The sequence below is a fragment of the Dreissena polymorpha genome, chromosome 15 (assembly GCF_020536995.1).
Source record: "Dreissena polymorpha isolate Duluth1 chromosome 15, UMN_Dpol_1.0, whole genome shotgun sequence".
NCBI lineage: Eukaryota > Metazoa > Mollusca > Bivalvia > Myida > Dreissenidae > Dreissena > Dreissena polymorpha.
The window spans coordinates 39,037,758-39,048,348 of record NC_068369.1 but is presented as its reverse complement, the minus strand read 5'-3'; positions in this window follow the sequence as shown (position 1 = coordinate 39,048,348).

The window sequence follows — 10,591 nt, the reverse complement described above, 5'->3', positions numbered from 1 at the left end:
ACCACGTAGACGTGTCGGTCATTATCGTCGTGACTCCGCATAGACGTGACGCTGTATAGATTTGTCGCTGCATAGACGTGACGCCGCCTAGTCGTGACGCCGCATAAACGTGAAGCCGCATAGACGTGACGCATAATAGACGTAACGCCGCATAAACGTGTCGTCTCATATACGTTATTTCCGCGTATGCGTGTCGCCGCACAGACGTTACAGCGCAAAGACGTGTCGCCTCATATACGTGTTGCCTCATAGACGTGTTGCCGCATTGACGTTTCGCCGCATAAACGTATTGTTGCATATACGTGTCGCCACATAGACGTTACAACGCATGGACGTGTCGATTTATATACGTGTTGCCGCATTTACGTTTCGCCGCATAAACGTGTTGCCTTATAGACGTGTTGCCGCATTGACGTCTCGATGCATAGACGTGTTGCCACATAGAGATGTCGCCGCACAGACGTGTCGCCGCATAGACGTGTCGCCGCACAGACCTATCGGCACATAAACGTGGCGTCGCATAAACATATCGGCAAATAGACGTGACGCCATATGGACGTTACGCTGCATACACGTAAGGCGGAATAGCGGTTTCGCCTCATAGACGTGTCGCCCTATTGAGGTGTCGCAGCATAGACGTGTCGAAGCTTGCAGGTGTCTCCGCATAGACTTTTCACCGCACAGACGTATCGCCGCATACACGTGTCATCGCATTGAAGTGTCACCGAAAAGACGTGTCTCCGCATAGACGTGACGTCACACAGACATCACACCGCATATACTTTACGCAACATAGATGTAAAACGCGTAGATGTGAAGCCGCATAGACGTGTCTCCGCATATATACGTTTCGCAGCATAGACGTGAAGCCGCATAGACATGACGCCGAATAAACGTGTAGCCGCATAGACGTGACGCCATATAGACGTGACGCCGCATAGACGTGACGCCGCATAGACGTGAAGCAACATGGATGTGACGTAACAGAGACGTGAGGCAGAATCGACGTTGCGTCACGTAAAGATGACGCCGCATAGACGTGTCGTCGTTTAGACGTTACGCCGCATAAGCGTGACGCAATAGGGACATTTTGTCGCATAGACGTGTCGCCGCATAGACTTGACTACGCATAAATGTGTTGCCGCATAGACGTGTTGCCGCATTGACGTATTGACTTGTTGCCGCATAGACGTGCCGGTGCATAGGCGGGACACCGCATAGAAATGTAACCGCATTGACGTGTCGCCACATAGACGTATCGCCTCATACACGTGTTGCCGCATTGACGTGTCGCCGCATAGACGTGTTGCTACATAGAGGCGTCGACGTATAGACGTGTTGCCGCATTGACGTGTCGCCGCATAGACGTGTTGCTACATAGAGGCGTCGCCGCATAGACGTGTTGCTACATAGAGGCGTCGCCGCATAGACATGTTGCTACATAGAGGCGTCGCCGAATAGAAGTGTTTCCGCATATACTTGTCGCCGCATACACGTGACACCGCATAGACGTGACGCAGATTGACACCGCATAGACGTGACACCGCATAGACGTAACGCTGCATAGACCTAGGGCGGAATAGACGTTTCTCCACATATACGTGTCGCCCTATTGACGTGTCGTCGCATAGACGTGTCGCCGAAAAACGTGTCGCCACACAGACGTGTCATCGCATAGACGTGTCGCCTCAGAGACGTGACGCCGCACAGACGTGACGCAATATAGACGTGTCACCGCATAAACGTGTCGCCTCATAGACGTTTCGCCGCATAGACGTGTCGGCGAAAAACGTGTCGCCACACAGACGTGAAGCCTCATAGACGTGACACCGCATAGACGTGTCTCCACATAGACGTTTCGCCGCATAGATGTGTCTCCGCATAGACGTGACGCCACACAGACGTGAAGCCTCATAGACGTGACACCGCACAGACGTGGCGCCGCATAGACGTGTCACAACATAGACGTGCAACGCTACGTGCATCAGGTAATTATAAACGCATAGACAAGACGGTTTCGTCTTTGTTGCGACTCAAAATGTATTGACAGGTCGTCCTGTCTATGCGGCACAATTGTGCTTTTTTGACAAACATACAAATATATCTTAACGACTTTATCATGTCGAACATAACGGATAATACAAGCACTCAAATAATAATGATGTTGGGTCATGGTGTAGTTGGAATATACTATAAAACATAGAAACTCATATATTTATAAAGATATATGTACTTTTCATTTAGGTGTATTGTGAAAAAACGTTATTCCAATTAAAACATATATGAATTCCTATTGTGAGATCGTACCAGAAGGTGTCCATCTCTTTCTTGATCTGGTAACAATTATAGAAATGTTATCGAATATTTTCAAGACTTTGTGTTTACAAGACACATGTAAAGAATGATGAGAAACATTTCTTTCTGATTTTGATACATCTAAGTAAAAATATTTGGCTTTTTGAAATCTTTGCAAAGTTTTAAACTTACTTAGAGTTAGTAACGAAAACGTCAATCGATTTTGTCGAATGTATAACAAAATAAAGGAATGTCAAGATCTTTTAAATGTTGCAGATTATCAAATGCCTCTATGAAATCGATTTCAAGCATTATACTGAACATTATCTTATTTAATACTATTACATAATATCAAATAAATAATACATAACTTAAATGGGGACCTTATTTTGAACCTAATTCTCCTAAACATGTGATTGATAAAAGATTTATTATGCGGAAAGTAATTTTGTGCGAAATATGAGTTGGGTTTCATTTTGTTTCAGAAATGAAGGTTATTATTCAATCAATTTAAGCATCTAGCAGTTAAAAAAAATCCTCTGGAAATAACATTGCTTAAAAACTTACCATTTCATTAACTCTCGTCGATATTATTGTTAATTGCCCTTCGTCAACTATCACATACAGGCAGTATCATAGATCCTATAATGACAATATTCACCGTATCCTACTTGATATTCAACTTCAATGGGAAACATGCAACATGTATCATATCGGTCCAACATAAGGCCGACATCATATCTTAAATCATGTTTGTTACTTGTATCATTTAGATTGATATTGAAGCGGCAGACGGACATATTTAGATCGAGCCTGTCTCGGTCTGATAAAAAAAAACGTTTCCTTGACCCAATACCGCCAGTCTGTAGCTTTTTCATGTCGAACGTCATTAAAAATAGTGCAAAAGAGCGATGTGATATTTGTTCACAAATCCAACATCATGTGAACGTTTCCACTATGGTCTTTAGTGAAGTGCACATGAATGTTGTTTCTATATGTGTTTTGATGTATGTTCCTATTGCAGGTTATGTGCAGCGTGTTGAGTAGTTGAACGATTGATAATTGTTTAATATTCCGCCCCCCCCCCCCCCCACCCGCCTCCCTCTAAACCAAAATCATGAATCCTTTATATAGATCTGCTTTAAAGGTGATGTTCGTGATAAACATATACAAATTACTGGCCATGTTGGAGACAATTTCTGTGCACTCGATGAACTACATACTTAACAATGGAACAGATAGCCTGTTCACGAAACATATTTGTTCATACTGTCGCTTAAAGGGGCCTTTTCACAGATTTTGGCATTTTTTAACTTATTCATTAAATGCTTTATATTGATAAATGTAAACATTGGGTCGTAAAAGCTCCAGTAAAAAATCAAGAATAAAATTAAAAAAAGGAAAAGAGCAGGTTTCGAACCAGTGACCCCTGGAGTCCTGCCAGAGTCCTGAAGTAAAAACGCTTTAGCCTACTGAGCTATTCCGCCGAGTACACAGACGTATTTTATACCTTATATAAGCAATCTTCGTAGTTTCACAAAATTTAACGACAAAAACAGAACTCTCCAAATTATTCAATCGTTTCGCGTTGCAACGCTTTATAATTTTTAGGTTTTAAAATCGTCAAAAGATGCATATAATGGCTATATTAGACCATGGTAAATGTTCAGTATTACTGTTTCCTCACAAATAACATAACTAGGGATGTCAACGAATATCCGAATATCCGAATATTCGGTCCCGGACCGAATATTCGGATACAGTTTTCCGAATCGAATAATAGGAAGAAAAAATAAAAAATCGAGTAATTTCAAAGACTTTGTTTTCGTGAAATTTGCTTCAAACATTGTTAAAAAAGTTGTTCCTCGTGTCATAATGTTTATTCCTGCTACGCGCGATAATGCGTCGCTATGGTGATGACAGTATACCGGTCATAAATCCCGCTAATTGCCTAACAAAGACAGACACTTTGTGTCAAAATTATGATAGGTGCAAATCGCGTCGGCAATCAAAACACCGACCTGCACTTGATCCAATGACTCGAATTACATATCAAATTATCAAAGATTAAATGAGTAAAGGAAAAGCCAACTTGGTGTAAAAAACGAATAAGACCGTATGGCAATTAAACCACCGACCCGTCTTGATCTAATAGCTCGAATTACATTTAAAATGATCCAAGATTAAATGAGTAAAGGAAGTGCCGACTTGGTGTGAAAAACAAAGAGATCGTATGGTTATAATCACATTGTCCAATCAAAAAAGCTTTTAGAAAATAATTTAATCAACCTCTAACGAGTATTTGCGTATCGTATGGTCCAAACTTTAATTTATTACTCAATATTCAATCAGGTATTATACTTAAAGAAATGTTTTTGGTAGTTCGCCCTCATTTAATTGAAAATATTATAATTGCTACACGCACAAAGTAAATCTCTGTCCAAGCAAAATGCCACCTACGCCTTCCGATGCTTGGAAGTATTTCACGTCATCATCCGATAAGAAGTCGCCGATCCAAGTGACTTTTAAACGTGACAACTTTAAAAGACTGACTGTTTAGTCTGTTAAACAGGTTCAAAGTGTGTGTTGCGGCTATGTACATAATTCGTTTAATTTCTGTTTTGTCATGTAATTATTTTGTCGTCATGTAATATTATGTTTCTCGTTCTATTGTTAATGTACAATATTAATAGTTTAAAAACAGTTTTTGTCATTCAATTTTAACAATAAAAAGTAATCAACAAAATCAGCTTCGAATTATCGACGGCAATGCTGTGTCAATATTTAGTCATTTCCGGTGCACTTCCGGTAAAAACGAAAGTAGAATTCTTGGAGTAATGGTACGGTAAACAAAGTTGACTTTTTTGCAACAGATGTTGACCGAATATCCGAATATTCGTTCGGAAGGATGACCGAATATTCGAATACCAAAATCGGTATTCGTTGCCATCCCTAATCATAACTAAAACGAAAATGTGCGAATCTGAAACAACTTTTTTCAATTTTGTCAATTTACCAAAGCGTGAAAAGATCCCTTTAAGACTGGAAAATTAAGAGCTAGCCGGCCAGTAAATGGTTACTTGTGTCGGCGCGTTTGGTTTCGGCGCTGTTCCTTATGCTTGTCCAGAACATAACCCTTTGTAGTCCTGATATGCAAAGAAGATGTCCGTTACTCTGCATCACATACGCATGTACAAAGCAAGTGCCATTTCTGAGGATTCTTAAGTATCGTCCGAATCATAAATCTAAGCCTTTGACCGCTGGGAATTTGAAAGTTCAAGTCTAGATAAATCTCATTGACGGGAATTACAATCCATAAGAACCGTCACTCGATCTGCCTCACAGTTATTGTCTTATGTTGTTTTTATATTACAATATATTGTATTATAATTTACCACCACAGGACTTTTTTAAGTAAGAATCTAAATGGAATAATGCTTGGAAACAACGATATTTCATTCTTTATATATATTTTCATTTTGAACAAAACTTACTGATAATACTGGTAGTAGTATTATAGAAGTAAACACATATTCGGGGGCACAAAATATCTGTAGGAAATGTGCGTTTTCTATTTAAAATTAAACTATAAGGCATTTGCATGTACATAGCAAAAGCTTTTGGGTCAGCCTGTGGAAGTAGGCACGTGCTCTCTCTCTGCCCCCCCCCCCCCTAGTAAACACAATTTCACTAGCATAATTGCTAGTATCATGAAAAGAATACAATTTATCAATTACATGCGTTTGCCTTGCGATCTCAAAATCTTGCGTCTGGTCTGCGTTCTGCATCTGACGCAGCGGGGTATGTCCAAGGCTTGGCGTGTCTCAGTTTATAGAGCACTCCTCAGTGGCAGAAAGACAAACTGTTATTGAACACTTAGTATCTAATGTCTTTGGCGAGCTCTATGTGTTAGAATTCAGACATGGGCGACGCCGCATATGTCGTTCAAACGCCCACTCGTCAAAACGTAAAAATAGCAATGCACCTTTTTGTACCGTCACACTAGTAAAAAACAAGCCAACTCGTTCAAGATCCCGTACTACAAAAGTCCTCTGCCTAAAGTATTTCTCCCCCGAAGACGATGAAGATGTGAACCGTATTCCACTTGACTTAACCGAACATTGACGATCGCAATTGAGGCCTTTAATCTGCTCTATTAATTTATCGAAACCCTTTTTACAACTTCTATTGAAGGTATAGGACCATGGACTATACAATCCGAATTTTTTAAACATACGGACCCAATCGTTAGACCATACGAACCATTCGACAACATGAAACACACTGGATTATTTTTGCTCTTCATGCAAGTGGTGTAAATGAAACCTGTTATATATTAAGTACTACATGTATATTGTGATTATTGGGAGTGAGAATGCAGTTTCAAGAGTGTAGTTCTAGCATATCGGCTAAACTTCCGATGTGTATTGACCGTCTAAAAGCGTTTACAACACAGGCTATCGGCATTAGCTGCTACCCCCTCCCCCCAGCTACCAACCTCCCCCTAGCTGTTACATTCTCCCATAAACCCTCAAAATTATATATAAATGTATTTTTGTCGACTCTTTTTTTGCTAATGCGTCCACATGGACGTAGTGAAAATTTATGCGTAAATAAGTTTTCAATATCTTGACATGTCCATTATTATAGTAGACTTCTTAACCGGACTCCCAATACTTTCTGAAAAAAAGGCATGCGTGAGGAAGCACTTTAATGTCTCATAGTGCGGCATCGACTGACATTCTCCAATCAACACACGTCCTTTTCCTTGTGCGAGAAGGAGTTATTAATTCGTTTGGTTAGAACAACAGTAACCGTCCGAGGTATTAAGTTACATTTGACAACGGACTCACGTTATTGTTCCATGGTTATCGCTGATCGATGATGGCTTTATTTAGCAAATATAAGTATGGTTCAGACTGTTGTTGAGTACCTTTAATCGAGGGCAAACTATTTTTACACTTTAACAGTCAGATATCTGAAACTTTCTCGTCTGAATCATCGGTAAAACTTCGATTTGATGACAGGAAGTTATTTGTAAAGGTGCTTAATTTTATGAAAACATTAATATATGCTTTTAAATGGATAAAACTATTTGTACACAACCAAATCCGCTTGAAACGCAACATTCTCCTAGTAACTGAGTCGCTCTATAGTTTAAATTGCAGCATTACCGGGGTAAATTAATAATTACATACGTAATTGTACTATTAATTATAATTTACGCATTAATAATGTAAATTTCAACTAGACGAAAGCATTAAGCATGCTGTCTTGGCATGATGCAACATGAAGTTAAATTCAACTTAACAATTTGCTATATGTAATTCATATAAAGCGGGGGACCAGAAATATCAGCAGTTTCATGCAGTCGCTATTAAAAGGGCTATTAAAGTACAAGCTATTCGTTGACTTATGAAGCAAACAACTAGTTTTTTGTCAAACGAAAACACAACCATGGCACTGCGGAAAAGTATGCACAAGCAGAACGCTAGTTTACACGCAAACTGACGTTTGTTGAATGCGTTAGTATGTCAGTGCGTTCATACAAACGTACATTAATAACACAGCTAGGTTAACTGTGATCGTCTTGGGATATTGTGTTGACTGTCACAGTTAGTTGCGAGTTTGTTTCCAGAACACAATTTAATAAATTCAACAATTCTAATATGTTTATTCGTGGCCATTCGTTATTTAGGATTGTCTACCTTGAGATTTCAAGCTTGAGAACAACTTAACACGATGCGGCAATGCAAGATAACGATGCGATATTGCGAAATTCATATCGCGATCTCGCATCGTAGTGCTGTCGCATTGTGTTTTCGCGTTCTCGATATTGTTTATTATGATACTAATATCGGGACACCGAATTATCGCAACCTCATATTGTGATTTTACCTTTCATTTCAATATTACGATACGACACAGGGAGATCATGATACCGAGTTCGCGAGATCCTGATATCTCACCGTCGCATCTCGATATCTCGTGTCTTCGCATCGTGTGTTTCTGTCCAATCACAATGCGAGGTAGTGAAAATAAACTGCGAAACTCTCTAACGGTTCTAAAGTTCTAGCTTTCAATATACAAGGAAAAAAAACGATGGCACACAACTATGAAGCGAGATCTCGATTTTAAGTCCGCGATCCCGCATTCTGATCTTGTGCTCCCACAGTCATGTCAACACGTTTTTGCTCTTGTTATCCGGAGGTCGACAAAGCAGAACTACGGATTGCCCCAACGAACACCGCTCAATACTAAATTAACTTTTGCTGTTCCGACAATTGACTTTAAAATACATAAGACGGTGGTATTGGTACTTTGCCCTAGCCATTGCACAAGCAAGCTTAACAATACGCACAAGAAAAATCGCCATACGCACGCACACACGCGGGTATACCGTAACGGTCAGTAGCCACGTGATTGTATGTTCAAATGTCTAAATTCATCCGTTTGTCATACTGTACATATATGGCTCCGTCTATTGCTGGGATTCTATGCTATAGTTAGAAAGTCGGCCTCGTGCTACATACATTTGTGTTATATACGTACTGATCTCTATAAATACTCATCTCTATGCGGAATGTAATGTCTTCAAAACCAGCTCAGGCACCAAAATTGATATTTAAAAAAAAAGCAGTCTACCACCCGGTAACTATCGAACCTCTTCCAGACTTTACTCCCGTCAATAGTAAAATAACCGCTCCATAACTTTACTAGCATCAAAGTTAAATTCAGTCCTGCAGACAAAGAATGTAAATAGTAATAAAAATGAAGTATTAATAAACATTTCACTTTTGCACTTGTCAAGTTTGAAAGCACTTTTCAATTTAACACAAAAAGAAGAAATCTTAATAAGGGGACTAAAAATTAGCATATACAAAACAAGCATGAACGGTAAATTGTTTCAATATCATAATTAAAGAGGCCTTTTCACGTTTTGGTTAAGGTTCATGTAGAGGCTTCATTTTGAAAAATGTGGGACCCCTAGCATTGAACTCAAATTTGACTAAAGGAAGAGTGCCACATTGAAAATGTATACATATATGCTTGAAAGGATGTTTTCCCTTCAAACTGCTACCAATTTTGTACATCAACGTATCATAACATCCAGAAAATCAAACAAACTACAAAGCGATTTTAACACTAAAATATACATTATTTTCAAAAATCTGAATCATGTTTATTCCACGTATTTCGGCGGAAAATTATATAACTAGTGAATAATATCGACATTGACGAGGGCAAGTTACGCTTAAATAGTAAAAAAAAGTTTACATATCTAAAAATATCAAAACTCGAACACATGTCATTTCATCAGCATGGGGGAAGCCATTTTTAAATTAATAAAATAGAAAGAAACATGCTAAAAACTCACTCATCGCCTAATTGACATTCCAAACGGTTGACGATGACAAATGCATTGGATTGTAATCTTTCCTTTGATGTTTGCAAACTGCACGATCAGACCTCATAAACACTCGAAAGAATAACTATGTAAGAAGCATTTCACCAATGTTTACAATCGTTGTCGAATCACTGTACTTATATTATTGCGCATAAAATAGTACGCTTACAGACTGACAGAAAGATCGATACGTAACTCCGTTGAATTCATCACGGTATACAATTCTATCGATAATATATAATAATACATCGCTTTAACAATCTAAAAGTAGAAATAATTCTTTTAAACGGAGTTTTTAATAACGAAAGTGAAAACAACGGAAGTTGGATGGATATTCTGTGAGATGCACTTCGGCTCCAGAAAAACAAAACAAATAAACTAAAAAAGACGTGTGGGGGACAATTTTCAGAACGAAAATATTTGCAATAGGGTAAGTGATGATATCTCTACGTGGTCATTTCTGTTATTTAGTGCGATCTCTTGCTGATTAATGTTAATAGTTGTTTTACTAGTTGTCACACAACTGTCAAAATAAGTACATGTGTTTTCTCAGGTATGTGTATACACATACCCGGTTTTCTCACCACTGCACGTGGTTTCAACCGATTTGTTTTGCACGTTTTTCTACGGATCACAGCGATGGCCACGCTTTCAAAATGGGTAGAAGGAATCAAAATATAAAATCAATAGTTTTGCCAATTTCTTTATTCCTTTACAATTTTATATGTCGTCTGCAATTTATTTCAATTTGAGATGGTTTAAAATTTGCAATTTGGTTGAGAGGTAAATAACAAAATTGTTGAGCCTTTGAAATAGAATTGTGACTCTTATTATCCACCGTACCTGGATTTTTAAAAAGTAGTTACGTTTTAGTTATTTTTAGAACTT